Below are 18,299 nucleotides of genomic sequence, written 5' to 3' on the forward strand. Positions count from 1 at the left end.
ATAATCTGCCTTCCTGTTTTTGCCACCAAAGTGGATAACCTCACATTTATCCACACTATACTGCATCAGCCATACAATTGCCCAATCACCTAACCTGCCCAAGTCAACCTGCAGCCTCTTAGCATTCTCTTCACAGTTCACACCGTCATCCAACTTAGTGTCATCTGCAAACTTGAAGATATTACACTCAATTCCTTCATCTAAATCATTGATGTATATTGCAAATAGCTGGGGTCCCAGCACTGAACATTGCGGCACCCCACTAGTCACTGCCTGCCATTCTGGCTAACTGGTCGATATTTCACTGTTTTCTCTCTCCATCCTTTTTTAAAAGGTGGGGTTACATTACCTACCCTCAAATCCATATTACTGATCCAGAGTCCATGGAATTCTGGAAAATGACCAACAATGCATCCACCATTTCTCCGGCCACTCCTTTAACTACTCTGGGATGCAAACTTCCAGGCCCTGGGGATTTATTAGACTGCAGTCCCTTCAATTTCCCGAACACAATTTCCTGATTAATAAGAATTTCCCTCAGTTCCTCATTCCCGCTAGACCCTCAGTCCCCTAGTATTTTCGGGAGGTTATTTCTATCTTCCTTAGTGAAGACAGAACCAAGGTTTTTGTTCAATTGGTCTGCCATTTCCTTATTTCCCATGATGAATTCACCTGATTCTGACTGCAAGGGGCCTACATTAGACTTTACATTTCTTTTTCTCTTCACATATCATAAGAAGCTTTTGCAGTCAGTTTGTTATGTTGCCTGCAAGCTTACTCTCATATTCTATTTTCCTCCTCCTAATTACAAGCTTAGTCCTCCTCTGCTGAATTCTAAATCCCAGTCCTCAAGTTTGCTGCTTTTACTGGCCAATTTATATGCCTCTTCCTTGGATTTAACACTGTCCCTAACTTCCCTTGTTGGCTACGGTTGAGCCACCTTTCCTGTTTTATTTTTCCGCCAGACAGGGATGTACAATAGTTGTAATTCATCCATGTGATCTTTAATTGTCTGCCATTGCCTATCCACCGTCGACCCTTTAAGTATCATTCGCCAGTTTATCCTAGCCAAACCACGTCTCATACCATTGAAGTTTCTTTTAAGTTCAGGACCCTAGTCTCTGAGTTAACTTTGTCGCTCTCCATCTTAATGAAGAATTCTACCATATTATGGTCACTCTTCCCCAAGGGGCCACGCACGACTAGATTGCTAATTAATCCTCTCTCGTTACACAAGACCCAGTCGAGGATGGCCTGCTTTCTAGTTGGTTCCTCGACATATTGGTCTCGAAAACCATCCCTTATACAATCCAGGAAATCCTCCTCCACAATATTGCTACCAGTTTGGTTAGCTTAATCAATATCTAGATAAAAGTTATCCATGTTAACTGTTGTTCTCTTATTGCATGTATCCCTAATTTCCTGTTTGATGCCATCCTCAACCTCTCTACTATTGTTTGGTGGTCTGTACACAAACCCAACTAACATTTTCTTCCCTTTGGTTTTTCGCAGCTCTATCCATATAGATTCCACATCATCCCAGCTAATGTCCTTCCTTACTATTGCATTAACCTCCTCTTTAACTATTAACACTACCCCACATTTTTTCCTTTCTGGCTATCCTGCCTGAATATTGAATACCACTGGATGTTTTGTTTCCAGCCTTGGTTACCCTGGAGCCATGTTTCAGTATTCCCAATTACATCATATAGCTATCTGTGCAGTTAATTCGTCCATCTTATTACGAATGCTTCTCGCGTTGAGACTCAGAGCTTTCAGGCTTGTTTTTTTTTTACCACACTCTGTCCTTTTAGAATTTTGTTGCAATGTGGCCCTTTTTGATGCAAAATGAAACCCACAGGCAATTACCAGAAATTGACAGGTACAGGATAAAATCCACGCTTTCGTGTCAAAACTAACATACAGAGTAAAACCCTCATCCACATACCAGAGATGGACAGATTAGAGTAAAATCCACGTTCCATTACCAGACACCACTATATAAGAAAATAAGAACTTTAGAAACAGGAGCAGGAGTATGCCATACGGCCCCTCGAGCCTGCTCCACCATTTAATACGATCATGGGTGATCCGATCATGGACTCAGGTTCACCTCCCTGTCCATTCCCCATAACCGCTGATTCCCTTATCAGTTAACAAACTGTCGATCTGCGTCTTAAATATATTCAGTGTCCTAGCTTCCACAGCTCTCTGAGGCAGCGAATTCCACAGGTTTACAAGCCTCTGAGAGAAGAAATTCCTCCTCACCTCAGTTTTAAATGGAGGCCCCCTTAATTTCAGATTATGCCCCCTAGTTCTCGTCTCCCCAATCAGTGAAAACATCCTCTCTGCTATCACCTTGTCAAGCCCCCTCATAATCGTATACATTTCAATAAATCACCTCTCATTCATTCTTCTGAATTCAATGAGTAGAGGCCCAACCCCCTCAACCTTTTCTAATAAGTCAGCCCCTCATCTCTGGAATCAACCTAGTGAACCTTCTCTCAACTTCCTCCAAAGCAAGTGTATCCCTTCATAAATATGGAAACCAAAACTGCACGCAGAATTCCAGGTGTGGCCTCCCCAATAACTTGCATAACTGTAGCTAGACCTCCCTGCTTTTATACTCCAACCCCTTTGCAATAAACGCCAAGATTGCATTGGCCTTCCTGATCACTTGCTGTACCTGCATACTAAACCCTTGTGTTTCATGCACAAGTTCCCCAGGTCCCGCTGCACTGCAGCACTTTTCAATCTTTCTCCATTTAAATAATAACTTGCTCTTTGATTTATTTTCTGCCATAGTGCATGACCTCACACTTTCCAACATTATACTCCATCTGCCAAATTGTTGCCCACTCACTTAGTCTATCTGTATCCTTTTGCAGATTATGTGTGTCCTCCTCACACATTGCTTTCCCTCCCATCTTTATATCGCCAGCAAACTTGGCTACTTTACAGTCGGACCCTTCTTCCAAGTCGTTAATGTAGATTGTAAATAGATGGGGTCTCAGCACTGATCCCTGTGGCACCCCACTAGTTACTGATTGCCAACCCAAGAATGAACCATTAACCCCAACTCTCTGTTTTCTGTTAGTTAGCCAATTCTTTATCAATGCTAATATATTACCCCCAGCCCCGTGAACATTTATCTTGTACAGTAACCTTTTTTGTGGCACCTTGTCAAATGCCTTCTGGTAGTCCAAATACACCACATCCACTTTATCCACCCTGTTCGTTACATGCTCAAAGAATTCAAGCAAATTTGTCAAACATGACTTCCCCTTCATAAAGTCATACTGACTCTGCCTGAACGAATTATGTTTTTCCAAATATCTTGCTAATGCTTCTTTAAGAATGAACTCTTCAACATTTTCCTATCGACAGATGTTAGGTTAACTTTTCTATAGTTTCCTGCTTTTTGTCTGCCTCCTTTTTATCCGAGTGCGGCTCTCAGTCCCCGGGCAACACCGAGTGCGGCTCTCGTCCCTGGTCAACGCCGAGCGCTGCTCTCAGTACCACGCAACACCGAGTGCGGATCTCATTCCCCGGGCAACACCGAGTGCAGCTCTCGGGCGCCGGGCAACACCGAGTGCGGCTCTCGGGCCATGAGTCAGAGCCACTGGGCCCGGCACCAGCAATCCTTCGGGGCAGCACCTCCCCCACACCAGGAAAACAACAACTTACATTTATACAGCAGGCCCAGCAATTCCCAGCGGCTCTGTATCAGGTGGGCGCTGGATGTGGAAGTCACTCACTGGCCTCCTGGGTCTCTTTGTTGCATCAGTTTGAGCTGATGGAGAGGGGGGAGAAGCTGCTGCGTTTCACCCCTTGTAGTTCTGGGCCCAGTGGGACCAACAATTTCCCATGTGGGCCTGTCGAGGGAGGTGAGTTCCCTTCCCTGAAGGACAGCAGTTACCGAGATGTGTTTTTACGACAATCCGGCAGCTTTCATGGTCATTTTATTCTAGTGCCGGCCCCACAAATGACGAAATTCATTAAGCTCAATTTCAGAACCGCCTTTCTGTTTTTGTGGGTTCTCACTCACACTCCCCTTTTCCTGTTTGAAATTCAATTTACATGGTTTTAAAAAGGAAGGATTTGTAGACTGGAAGCTCAAACCAAATATCACCTCCAGATCTGACACTCACCCGCTGCATCGGGACAGGAATGTCATAAGTTTTTGACCATGGAAGCAGAAGGCACCGTTCACAGTGAGGAGAAAGGACACACGTGCTCTGTGTGTGGACAAGGCATCAGCCAATCGTCAAACCTGGAGAGACACAAGTGCAATCACACTGGGGAGAAACCGTGTAAATGTGGGGATTGTGAGAAATGATTCAACTCCCCCGACCCAGCTGGAAACACATCGGGGCGTTCACACTGGGGAGAGACCGTTCACCTGCTCCAACTGTGGGAAGTGATTAATTCATTCATCCGACCTGCTGACACACCAGCGAGTTCACAATGGGGAGAGGCCGTTCACCTGCTCCGACTGTGGGAAGGGATTCACTACATCATCCAACATTCTGAGACACCAGCGAGATCACACTGGGAAGAGACCGTTCATCTGTTCTGAGTGTGGGAAGGGATTCTCTCTGTCAGGCAAACTGCTGAGACACCAGCGAGTTCACAAGTGACTGCAGGGGTTGGATTCTGTTGTTAATCGCATACTGAACTGCATTGTCTTCATTTTGAAAGTTGGGGTTATAACTCCTGTAACGCTGATGTTAATATCTCCTGTAACTGGACTGGAGTTTAATATTTGGGATTCAGACACATAAATTAGTGTTGCTTCCAACACATTGCTGTGGATTTTTGTCTTTCACACCTGAGTGTTTAGCATTACCGGGCTGGAGCTGAGAAAGGACAATCTGTATGGAGGATCTTACACGGGGAACAAAACTTCAGCCTGGACACAGTCCTTCAGGGCCACACTGATATCACCACATTCTTCTGAACTGCAATGTGTATAGTCCCAACCTACTCAACCTATCGTCATAAGTCAACCCCCTCATCTCCCGAATCAAATCTGGAATCTGCAGCTGACATGAACAAGGACCTGAGGCTTGTTACAAGATACATATTTCATTACAGACAAGGTTACACTAGGTGCAATGTTCAGTTAGAACATGAGAATATAAGAAATAGGAGCTGAAGTAGGCTATTTGGCCCCTCGGGCCTGCTACGCCATTCAATAATATCATGGCTGATCTGATCATGGACTCAGTTCCACTTCCCTGCCCACTCCCCATAATCCCTTATTCCCTTATCGATCATAAATCTGTCTATTTCCGCCTTAAATATATTCAAAGACCCAGCCTCCATAGCTCTCCGGGGCTGAGAATTCCATAGATTTTCAACCCTCAGAGAAGAAATTCCTCGTCTCAGTTTTAATTGGGTGGCCCCTTATTCTAAGACTATGTCCCCTAGTTTTAGTTTCCCATATAAGTGGAAATATCCTTTCATAATCCACCTTGTCACACCCCCTCATTATCTTATGTTTCGATAAAATCTTATCTCATTCTTCTGAACTCCAACGTGTTTCGGCCAAGCCTACTCCAACTATCTTGATAAGTAAATCCCCTCATCACCGGAATCAACCTCGGTAACATTCTCTGAACTGCCTCCAATGCAGGCATATCCTTCCTTAAATACGAAGACCAAAATACGGAGTCCATTACAGGAAAAATTCCAAGCAAACCAGCAGCACACTGGTACCTTAACAGTGTCTCAATGGCCGACATGTTTTTCTTAAATAGATTTGCTGAGTGGATATAAACTTAAACCAGGTTTACAGGCGTGATGCTCTATTCACATATTGAAGGTAGAAGAGATGCTGTGGGACACATGCTAAGTCCAGTAGCTGAAAGTGATTAACAGACAGGGTTTTGTGTTTAGTGATCCCAGGCGTGTTACCAATACCAGCAAGATCTAAGCCCATGGAATAACAGGGACAGTGGCAGCATGGATATGAAAGTGGCTAAGTGACACAAACAGGAGTATGGTTTTGTTTTCAGACTGGAGGAAGTCAAACTTAACCTAGAAAGGTTTAAAAGTGATACATTTTGGGAGGAAGACAGAGGAGAGGAAATAGAAACTAAAGGGTACAATTGTAAAGGGGTGCATGAGCAGAGAGACCCAGGAGTATATGTGCACCAATCACTGAAGGTGGCAGCACTGGTTGAGAAAGTGGTTACAAAAACTTACGGGATCCTAGGCTTCATGAAAAGTGGTATAGAGTACAGAAGTTTGGATATTATGTTGAATCTGCATAAAACTCTGGTTCGGCCTCAAACTGGAGTATTGTGTGCAGTTCTGGGTCATCATCATCATAGGCAGTCCCTCGGATCGAAGAAGACATGCTTCCACTCTAAAAAAATAGTACTTAGGTGGCTGAACAGTCCAATACGAGAGCCACAGTCCCTGTCACAGATGGAACAGATAGTCGTTGAGGGAAGGGGTTGGTGGGACAGGTTTGCCGCACATTCTTTCTGATGCCTGCGGTTGATTTCTGCATGTTCTCGGCGATGAATCTCGAGGTGCTCAGCGCCCTCCCGGATGCTCTTCCTCCACTTCGTGCGGACTTTAGCCAGGTGTCAGTGGGGATGTTGCACTTTATCAGGGAGGCTATGAAGGTGTCCTTGTAACGTTTCCTCTGCCACACCTTTGGCTCGTTTGCTGTGAAGGAGTTCTGAGTAGAGTGCTTGCTTTGGGAGTCTCGTGTCTGGCATGAGAAAAATGTGGCCTGTGCAGTGGAGCTGATCAAATGTGGTCCGTGCTTCAATGCTGGGGATGTTGGCCTGGCCGACGACGTCAGTGCGTCTGTCCTCCTGGGGGATTTGTTGGATCTTGCGGAGACCTCGTTGGTGTTATTTCTCCAGCAACTTGAGGTGTCTATTGTACATAGTCCATGTCTCTGAGGGTGGGTATTACTGCAGCCCTGTAGACCATGAGCTTGCTGGTAGATTTGAGAGTAAGGTCTTCAAACACTCTTTTCCTCAAGCGTCCGACGGCTGCACTGGAGGCGGTGTTGAATCTTGTCATCAATGTCTGCTCTTGTTGATAAGAGGTTCCCGAGCTGTGGAAAATGGTCCACCTTGTCCAGGGCCGCGCCATGGATTTTTGTGACTGCGGTGTGGGGGTGAGTGGAGGGAGTGCTGTGCGGCGAGGACAGGCTGGTGGAGGACCTCGGACTTACAGATGTTTAGTGTAAAGCCCAAGCTTTGCTACGCCTCAGTAAATACGTCGACTATGACTGAGAGTTCAGCCTCTGTATGTTCACAGATACAGGTATTGTCCGTGTATGGTCGCTCAACGACAGAGATTGGGGTGGTCTTCCACTTGGCCTGGAGACGACGAAGGTTGGACAGGTTCCCACTGGTTCTGTAGTTTAGTTCCACTCCAGCGAGGAGCTTGTTGACTGAACTGGAGCAATTCTGCCTTCCGCATTTTAGTAAGTATGCGAAGGCATTTTGCGAGCGTTCAGAAAAGATTTACGAGAATGACTCCAGGGATAAGTGACTTCAGTTACGTGGATAGTCTCGAGAAGTTAGAATGTTGTCAAAAAAAAGAGGATTGAGAGGAGATTTGACAGAGGTGTTTAAAATCATGAGGGGTCTGGACAGAATAGATAGAGTGGTATTAGTCGAAGCTCTTGCAGATAGCCAGCATGGGATCGACGGGCCAAAAAGCCTCCTTCCGTGTTGTAACCAGTCTCTGATTCTATGAGGATGCTCCATCTCCCGGGCACTGAGACACAGTTGGGAACAGAGATTCTGAAGCCGAGCCCAATCTCTGTTTCTGAACCAAGATGGCCGTGCATGCGCCCTGATCCCGCCATGTGCAAGAAAGTGGCCTGTGACCCTGCTCCACCAGGCCTGTCACCACGGGGCCTGTGGGATCTAATTCGTGGCCTGAGATTTATTCTGTATCTAAGCCGTGCTGTACCTGCCCTGAGATTGTTTGATGAGATAGTGTAGAGGGAGCTTTACTCTGAATCTAATCAGTGCTGTACCTGCTCTGGTGGTGTTCGACCGGACAGTGTTGATGAAGCGTTTTAATACATACGAAAAATGACGGACAGGTAAAGACCAGCTGGTTCATCAATCCTGTCCCACACAATTGCGATTTATCACATCGTTTATACTCTATTCCACCCGAGTCCATGTGATCTCCTGGGAGAGGCAAAAAAAACAGATTAAAAAAAAACCTAGGACAATTTGGGAAAATAAAATCTTGGACATTTTTCACCAACCCATCTAAGCGATGGAAACTAGTCCAGGAGATCAATCTGGCCATTAAATTCCCTGCAGTACCTACCTTCTGTAAGTCTTAATCTCCGCCACAGCCAAAAACAAATCCAGCTTTTTCTTGAAGGAATTCAGTGAGTCTGCATCCACCATATGAGAGGGCAGCTTGTTCCAGAGGTCTACTGTTCTCTGGGAAAAGAACCACCTCCTGATGTCTAACCTAGATCTAGCCTTGTAAAACTGAAATTTGAGTCCCTGGTCCTGCCTCACAGACTTAATTGAAATAAACGGTCAGCTGGAACACTCTCTTTCACTTTCATTATCTTATAAACCGCAATCATATCGCCCTAAGTCTACGCTGCTCTAAGGTAACGAGTTCCAACTCTTTTAACCTATCTTCATAAGTAAGATGCTTTAGACTTGGAATTAGTCGAGTGACCCTTTCCAGAAGCTCAATATCACCCACCATGTGAGGCGATCAAAACTGGACACAGTATTCCAAGTGTGACCTGACTAAGGTCTTGTATAATGACAAAACAGTACTCCTCGTCTTATACTCAATTGCCCTTTCGATACACCCCAACACCCTATTTGCTCTAACTGTCGCTACACTGTATTGCTCGTGTACCTTTAAGGATGTATTCACTAGAATGTCTAAATCTCTTTCTATCTCCACCATCTTTAATGCCTTTCCCTGGAGGGTGTATCAATGTTGAGCATTCGCCCTGTCCACATACATAACAGTAAACTTATCTAAGTTATACATCATTTTCCAGTCATGAGGCCAGTGTGCCAACACTGTAAGATCTGCCTGAATCAAACGAGCCTCTTCTACAGTTCGAGCACTCGCACAGATGTTGGTTTCATTTCAAATTTGTGCCCCGACCCCAAAACCCAGATCTTTAATAAAAATAGTAAAACGCAACAGTCCCAACACTGATCCCTGCAGGACACCACTGGTGACCGGTCTCCAAACAGATCCAAATCCATCGATCACTGCTCTTTACTTACATCTTGCCAGACAGTACTGTATCCTGCTCAATATATTTCAGTAATACCAGAAGCTCCGATCTTATAGAGAAGCCTCTTGTGCGGTACCTTGTCAAAAGGTTTTTGGAAATTTAAATAGACAATGTCTACTGGGCTTCCCTCATCCACTAACATTGTATCTTCTTCAAAAAATACAATTAAAGTTGTGAGACATGAACTTTTTTTTAATTAAGCCATGTTGGCTTTCCCTAATATGTCCCTCCCTATCCAACTATTCATATATTGCATCCCTTATGATTCTTTCCAGCAACTTACCTATTACTGATATTAAGCTGATAGGCCTATAGTTACCCAGGTCTGCCTTGTCACGTTGTTTTAAAAGTGGGGACGACTCCAGCCTCCTTCTTATCTGTAGGAACCATCAAGATTGCAGTGAGCTATTAATCATACATGACAAAGGCTCACACAGCACATGTCCCATCTCCCGGAGGACTCTCACACAGCACATGTCCCATCTCCCGGAGGACCCTCACATAGCACATGTCCCATCTCCCGGAGGATCCTCACACAGCACATGTCCCATCTCCCGGAGGACCTTCAGGTGGCTGCTCTATATATTTTTATGTTCTTAATTATTTCTTAAACAGTATTCATATCTATGTTAATGTTACTGAGAAAAACTAGTATTGTTAAATTCTAATATTTGAGCATGATCTTCAAGGGTAAAGACTGATGCAAGGTACTCACTAATAAGGTATGAGGCTTGAATTGGCTAGGATAGATTGGCGAATGATACTTAGGGGTTTGACTGTGGATGGGCAATGGCGGACATTTAGAGACCGCATGGATGAATTACAACAATTGTACATTCCTGTCTGGCGTAAAAATAAAATAGGGAAGGTGGTTCAACCGTGGCTATCGAGGGAAATCAGGGATAGTACTAAAGCCAAGGAAGTGGGATACAAATTGGCCAGAAATAGCAGCGAACCTGGGGACTGGGAGAAATTTAGAACTCAGCAGAGGAGGACAAAGGGTTTGATTAGGGCAGGGAAAATGGAATACGAGAAGAAGCTTGCAGGGAACATTAAGGTGGATTACAAAAGTTTCTATAGGTATGTAAAGAGAAAAAGGTTAGTAAAGACAAACGTAGGTCCCCTGCAGTCAGAATCAGGGGAAGCCATAACGGGGAACAAAGAAATGGCAGACCAATTGAACAAGTACTTTGGTTCGGTATTCACTAAGGAGGATACTAACAACCTTCCGGATATAAAAGGGATCAGACGGTCTAGTAAGGAGGGGGAACTGAGGGAAATCTTTATTAGTCGCGAAATTGTGTTGGGGAAATTGATGGGATTGAAGGCCGATAATCTCCAGGGCCTGATGGACTGAATCCCAGAGTACTTAAGAAGGTGGCCTTGGAGATAGCGGATGCATTGACAGTCATTTTCCAACATTCCATTGATTCTGGATCAGTTCCTATGGAGTGGAGGGTAGCCAATGTAACCCCACTTTTTAAAAAAGGAGGGAGAGAGAAAACAGGGAATTATAGACCGGTCAGCCTGACCTCAGTCGTGGGTAAAATGATGGAATCAATTAATAAGGATGTCATAGCAGTGCATCTGGAAAATTGTGACATGATAGATCCAAGTCAGAATGGATTTGTGAAAGGGAAATCATGCTTGACAAATCTTCTGTAATTTTTTGAGGATGTTTCCAGTAAAGTGGACAAAGGAGATCCAGTTGATGTGGTATATTTGGACTTTCAGAAGGCTTTCGACAAGGTCCCAACAAGAGATTAATGTGCAAAGTTAAAGCACATGGGATTGGGGGTTGTGTGCTGACGTGGATTCAGAACTGGTTGTCAGACAGGAAGCAAAGAGTAGGAGTAAACGGGTACTTTTCAGAATGGCAGGCAGTGACTAGTGGGGTGCCGCAAGGTTCTGTGCTGGGGCCCCAGCTATTTACATTGTCCATTAATGATTTAGACGAGGGGATAAAATGCAGTATCTCCAAATTTGCGGATGACACTAAGTTGGGTGGCAGTGTGAGCTGCGAGGAGGATGCTATTAGGCTGCAGATTGACTTGGATAGGTTAGGTGAGTGGTCAAATGCATGGCAGATGAAGTATAATGTGGATAAATGTGAAGTTATCCACTTTGGTGGTAAAAACAGAGAGACAGACTATTATCTGAATGGTGACAGATTAGGAAAAGGGAAGGTGCAACGAGACCTGGGTGTCATGGTACATCAGTCATTGAAGGTTAGCATGCAGGTACAGCAGGCGGTTAAGAAAGCAAATGGCATGTTGGACTTCATAGCGAGGGGATTTGAATACAGGGGAAGGGAGGTGTTGCTACAGTTGTACAGGGCCTTGGTGAGGCCACACCTGGAGTATTGTGTACAGTTTTGGTCTCCTAACTTGAGGAAAGACATTCTTGCTATTGAGGGAGTTCAGCGAATATTCACCAGACTGATTCCCGGGATGGCGGGACTGACCTATCAAGAAAGAAAGGATCAACGGGGCTTGTATTCACTGGAGTTCAGAAGAATGAGAGGGGACCTCATAGAAACGTTTAAAATTCTGACGGGTTTAGACAGGTTCGATGCAGGAAGAAAGTTCCCAATGTTGGGGAAGTCCAGAACCAGGGGTCGCATTCTGAGGATAAGGGCTAAGCCATTTAGGACCGAGATGAGGAGAAACGTCTTCACTCAGAGAGTGGTGAACCTGTGGAATTCTCTACCACAGAAAGTAGTTGAGGCCAATTCATTAAATATATTCAAAAGGGAGTTAAATGAAGGCCTTACTACTCGGGGGTCAAGGGTTATGGCGAGAAAGCAGGAAGCGGGTACTGAAGTGTCATGTTCAGCCATGAACTCATTGAATGGCGGTGCAGGCAAGAAGGGCTGAATGGCCTGATCCTGCACCTATTTTCTATGTTTCTATGTTTCTATTCCCGCCATACTCAGTGAGACCTTTGTAATCTGTCCTTGAACATCCTTCAGTGACCCAAAACAGTCTTTAATAGTTCTCTGACGCTTTACATGAATAAAAAAGGCTTTTCCCATGAATGCCACAGTTGCCTACAATTCTTTTTTCAAAATAACCTTTTTGATGATCAAATAGCAGCTTCCGTTTTCTTTAGATCTTTGTATTCAACGCTATTTATTTGATTGTTAAATTTATTTAATTTACAGAGACATTTCTGTTTACATGTTATTTGTCTTTGTACAGAGCCAGTCAGCCACTTTGGCTTTTTCTTACCACATTTGCATTATTAGATTTTGGCTATTGTAGTTTTCCACATTTCAATTCTGAAATACGTTCCATTTATATTCAACATCGATCACATCACCACCGAGTAGGGTTAGCCAATTTACCTGTTGCAAGTCCTCTGCCATTTTGGAGAAGTTTGCCCTTATGAAATGCGGTGCGAGTTGCAGGTTCTCAGTCACTTTGGTTCTTCCGGCCAATTGGGACCCGACAATGTGATCACTGTTGCCCAGATGTTCCTCCAAAAGGAGGGCTGAAAGGAGGCCAGGCTCACTGCTAAACACCACATCCAATATATAATTTTCCCAAGTTCCTTCATTAACATGTTGAGTCAGGAACCATTCCTGTATATTTTCAATACATAAGAACATAAGAAATAGGAGCAGGAGTAGGCCATAAGGCCCCTTGATCCTGCTCCACCGATCAATAAGATCATGGCTGATCCGATCATGGACTCAGCTCCACTTCCCTGCCCGCTCCCCATAACCCCTTATCCCCTTATCGTTTAAATACATTGAAGTCAGAAATAGACAGTTTCTTAATGTCCCAACTTCCACAGCTCTCTGAGGCAATGAATTCCACAGACTCACAACCCTTTGAGAGCAGACATTTCTCGTCTTCTCAGTTCTAAATGGGCGGCCCCTTATTCTAAGATCAAGCCATCTAGTTATAGTCTCCCCCATCAGTAGAAACATCCTCTCTGCAACCACCTTGTCAAGCCCTGTCATAATCTTATATGTTTCTGTAAGACCACCTCTCATTCATAGTAACATCGAAAATCGGTGCACGAGTAGGCCATTCGGTCCTTCGAGCCTGCACCCCCATTCAATATGATCATGGCTGATCACGCCCTCAGTACCCCTTTCCTGCTTTCTCTCCATACCCCTTGGTCCCTTTAGCCGTAAGGGCCATATCTAAATCCCTCTTGAATATATCCAATGAACTGGCATCAACAATTCTCTGCGGCAGGGTTTTCCACAGGTTAACAACTCATTGAGTGAAAAAGTTTCTCCTCATCTCAGTCCCAAATGGCCTACCCCTTATCCTAAGACTGTGTCCCCTGGTTCAACATTGTGAACATTCTATCCGCATCGATCCTGTCCTGTCAGAATATTTTATGTTTCTATGAGATCTCCTCTCATCTTTCTAAATTCCAATGTATAAAGGCCCAGGTGATCCAATGTGTCCTCATATGTCAGTCCTGCCATCCCGGCAATCAGTCTGGTGAATCTTCGCTGCACTCCCGCAATAGCAAGAACGTCCTTCCTCAGATTATGAGACCAAAGCTGAACAGACTATTCCAGGTGAGACCTCACCAAGGGCCTGTATAACTGCAGTAAGACCTCCCTGCTCCTTTACTCAAATCCGCTAGCTATGAAGGCCAACATATCATTTGCCTTCTTCATCGCCTGCTGAACCTGCATGCCAACTTTCAATGACTGATTAACCATGACAACCAGGTCCCGTTGCACCTCCACTTTTCCTAATCTGCCATCATTCAGATAATATTCTGTCTTCGTGATTTTGCCCCCAAAATAGATAACCTCATATAACATTATACTGCATCTGCCATGCATTTGCCCACTCACCTAACCTGTCCAATCAACCTGCAGTCTTTTAACGTCCCCCTTACCGCTCACGCTGCCACCCACTTTAGTGTCATCTGCAAACTTGGAGATATTACACTCAATTCCTTAATCTAAATCATTAATGTATATTGTAAAGAGCTGGTGTCCCAGCACTGAGCCCTGCGGCAAACCACTGGTCACTGCCTGCCATTTTGAAAAGGACCCGTGTATCCCGACTCTCTGCTTCCGGTCTGCCAACTAGTTCTCTATCCACGTCAGTATATTACCCCCAATACCATGTGCTTTGATTTTGCAAACCAATCTCTTGTGTGGGGCCTTGTCAAAAGCCTTTTTAAAGTCCAAATACATGACTTCTACTGGTTCTCCTTGTCCACTCTACTAGTTGCATCCTCAAAAAGTTTCAGAAGATTTGTCAAGCATGATTTCCCCTTCATAAATCCATGCTGACTTGGACTGATCCTGTCACTGCTTTCCAAATGCGCTGCTATTTAATCTTTAATAATTGATTCCAACAATTTCCCCACTATTGATGTCAGGCTTACCCGTCTATATTTACACACTTTCCCTCTCCCTCCCTTTTAAAAAGTGGTGTTACATTAGCTGCCCTCCAGTCCATAGGAACTGATCCAGCGTCGATATTCTGTTGGAAAATGATCACCAATGCATCTACTATTTTTAGGGCCACTTCCTTAAATACTCTGGGATACAGACTATCAGGCCCTAGGGATTTTTCGCACTTAAATCCCATCAATTTCCCTAACACAATGTCCAACCTAATATGGATATTCTTCAGTTCCTCCTTCTCACGAGGCACTCTGTCCACTAGTGCTTCCAGAAGGTTATTTGTGTCTTCCTTCGTGAAGACAGAACCGAAATATTTGTTCAACTGGTTTGCCATTTCTTTATTCCCCATTATAAATTCACCTGAATCCGACTGCAAGGGACCTCCGTTTGTCTTCACTAATCTTTTTCTCTTCACATAGCTATATAAGCTTTTGCAGTCATGTTTTTAATGTTCCCGGCAAGCTCAATTTCCCCCCCCCCCTCCCCCCTTAATTAAAGCCTCTGTCCTCCTCTGCTGAATTCTAAACTTCACCCAGTCCTCAGGTTTGCTACTTTTTCTGGCCAATTTATATGCCGCTTCCTTGGATTTAACACTATCCTTAATTTCCTTTGTTCGCCACGGTTGAGCCACCTTTCCCGTTTTATTTTTACTCCAGACAGGGATGTACAATTGCTGGAGTGCATCCATGTGATCTTTAAATGTTTGCCATTGCCGATGCATCGTCAATCCTTTAAGTAGTCTATTTGAACCAATTCACGCATCAAACCATCGAAGTTACCTTTCCTTAAGTTCGGGACCGTAGTTTCTGAATTAAGTGTGTCACTCTCCATCATAATAAAGTATTCTACCATGTTATGGTCACTCATCCCCAAGGGGCCTCGCATAACAAGATTGCTAATTAGTCCCTTCTCATTACATATCACCCAGTCTAGGATGGCCAGCTCCCTAGTTAGTTCCTCAACACAATGGTCTCGAAAACCATTCCTAATATACTCCAGGAAATGCTCTTCCACCGCATTGCTACCAGTTTGGTTAGCCGAATCTATATTTAGATTAATGTCGCCCATGATAACTACTGTACCTTTATTGCATGCATCCCTAATTTCTTGTTTGATGCTGTCCCCAACCTCACTACTATTGTTTGGTGGACTGTACACAACTCCCTCTAGCGTTTTCTGCCTTTTGATATTCCATAGCTCCACCCATACCGATTCCACATAATCGAAAGAATGTCCTTTTATTACTATTGCTTTAATTTCCTCTTTATCTAACAATGCCGCCCTGCCTCCTTTTCCTTTCTGTCTACCCTTCCTAAATGTTGAACACTCCTGGATGTTGAGTTCCAAGCCTTGCTCACCCTCGAGCCATGTCTCCGTGATGCCAATTACATCATACCAGTTAATTGCTATCTGCGCAGTTAATTCGTCCAACTTATTCCGAATACTCCTCGCATTGAGGCACAGAGCCTTTAGGCTTGTCTTTCTAAGACACTTTGCCCCTTTCGAATTTTTCTGTATTGTGGCCCTTTCTGCCTTCAGTTTCTCTGCCCTCCACTTTTACTTTTCTTCTTCCTATCTATCTTTAGCTTCTGCCCCCATTCTTCTTCTCTCTTTCTCCCTGCATAGATTCCCATCCCCCTGCCATATTAGTTTAACTCCTCCCCAACAGCACGAGCAAACACTCCCCCTATGACATTGGTTCCAGCTCTGCCCAGGTGCAAACGTCCAGTTTGTACTAGCCTCAACTCCTCCAGAATAGGTTCTAATGTCCCAGGAATTTGATTCCCTCCCTTTTGTACCACTCCTCAAGCCACGTATTCATCTGAGCTATCCTGAGATTCAGACTCTGACGAGCACGTGTCACAGGTAACAAACCTGAGATTGCTACTTTTCAGGGACTTTATTCTGTATCTAACCCATGTTGTACCTGTACTGGGAGTATTTGATGGGTTACTGAAGAGGGAGCCTTACTATTTATGTAACCCATGTGGTAGGTGTCCCGAGATTGTTTAATGGGGCATTGTAGAGGGAGCTTCACTCAGCATGTAACCTCTGCTGTATGTGTTCGGGAATGTTTGATGGGACAGTATAAAGGGAGCTTTACTCTGCACCTAACCCGTGCTGTATCTGCCCTGGGAGTGTTTGATGGGACAGTGCAGAGGGAGCTTTACTCCATATCTAACCCTTGCTGTAACTCTCCTGGGAATTGGACAGTGTAGAGGGAGCTTGACTCTGTATCCAACCCGAGCTGTATTTGCCTCTGAGTGTGTTTAGTGAGACAGTGCAGAAGTAGCTTTGCTCTATATCCAACGTGTGTTGTAACTGCCTGAGTGTTTGATGGGGCAGTATGGAGGGAGCTTTACTCTGTATCTAACCCAGGCTGCAACGATCATGGGGTTGTTTGGTTTGACAGCATTAAGTGAGCTTTACCCGATATCTAACCCGTGCTGTACCTGCCTGGGAGTGTTTGATGGGACATTGTAGAGAGAGCTTTACTCTGTATCTAACACGTGCTGTACTTGCCCTGGGAGTGTTTAATGGGACACTGTCGAAGGAACTTTACTCCGTATCCAACAGGTGCTGCACCTGCCCTGAGACTCTTTGATGGGACAGTGTAGAGGGAGATTTATTCTCTTCCTAATGCGTGCTGTAGTTGTCCTGGGAATGTTTGATGAGAAAGCGTAGAGGGAACTTTACTCTGTATCTAACCCATGCTGTCTCTGCCCTGGAAGTATTGATGGGACAGTGTCGAGGAGCTTTACTCTGTATCTAACCCGTGTTGTACCGGCCGTAGGACTGTTGGATGGTACAGTTCAGAGGGAACTTAACTGTGTATCTAATCCGTGCTGTTCCTGTCCTGGGAATGTTTGACAGGACAGTTTAGAGGGAGCTTTACTCTGTATGAAGCGTGCTGTACCTACTCTGGAGTGATTGATGGGCAGTGCAATGGAAGCTTTGCTCTGCATCTAACCCGTGCTGTATCTGCCCTGGGGGTGATTGTTGGGATAATGTAGAGGGAACTATACTCTGTATCTAACCCATGTTGTACCTGTACTGGGAGTATTCGCTGGGACAGTGTAAAGGGAGCCTAACTATGCACGGTACCCTTGCGGTAGGTGCCCTAGGATTGTTTGATGGGCCAGCGTCGAGGGAGCTTTACTCTGTATTTAACCAGTGCTATACCTGGTCTGGGAGTGATTCATCGTAAAGTGTAGACAGAGCTATGTACCAAACCCGAGCAGTTCCTGCCATGTGAGTGTTTGATTGGACAGTGTAGAGGGAGCTTTACTCTATTTCTAACCCCTGCTGTACTTGCCGTGGGAGTTTTTGATGGGAAAGTTTAGAGGGAGCTTTATTCTGTATCTAACCCATGTTGTACCTGTACTGGAAGTTTTTGATGGGACAGTGCAGATAGAGCCTTACTGTGCGTCAGCTGCCCTGGCTGTGTCTGCTGGGACAGTATAAAGGGAGCTTTCATCTGTATCTAACCCGTGCTTCATCTGCCTGGGAGTGTTTGATGGCACAGTGTTCAGGGAGCTATACTCTGTATCTAACTCATGCTGTACTGCTCTGGGAGTGTTTGATGGGACAGTATAGAACGAGCTTTACTCTGTATGTAACCTGTGCTGCACA

The sequence above is a fragment of the Pristiophorus japonicus genome, unplaced genomic scaffold (genome assembly GCF_044704955.1).
Source record: "Pristiophorus japonicus isolate sPriJap1 unplaced genomic scaffold, sPriJap1.hap1 HAP1_SCAFFOLD_61, whole genome shotgun sequence".
In the NCBI taxonomy this organism is placed as follows: domain Eukaryota; kingdom Metazoa; phylum Chordata; class Chondrichthyes; family Pristiophoridae; genus Pristiophorus; species Pristiophorus japonicus.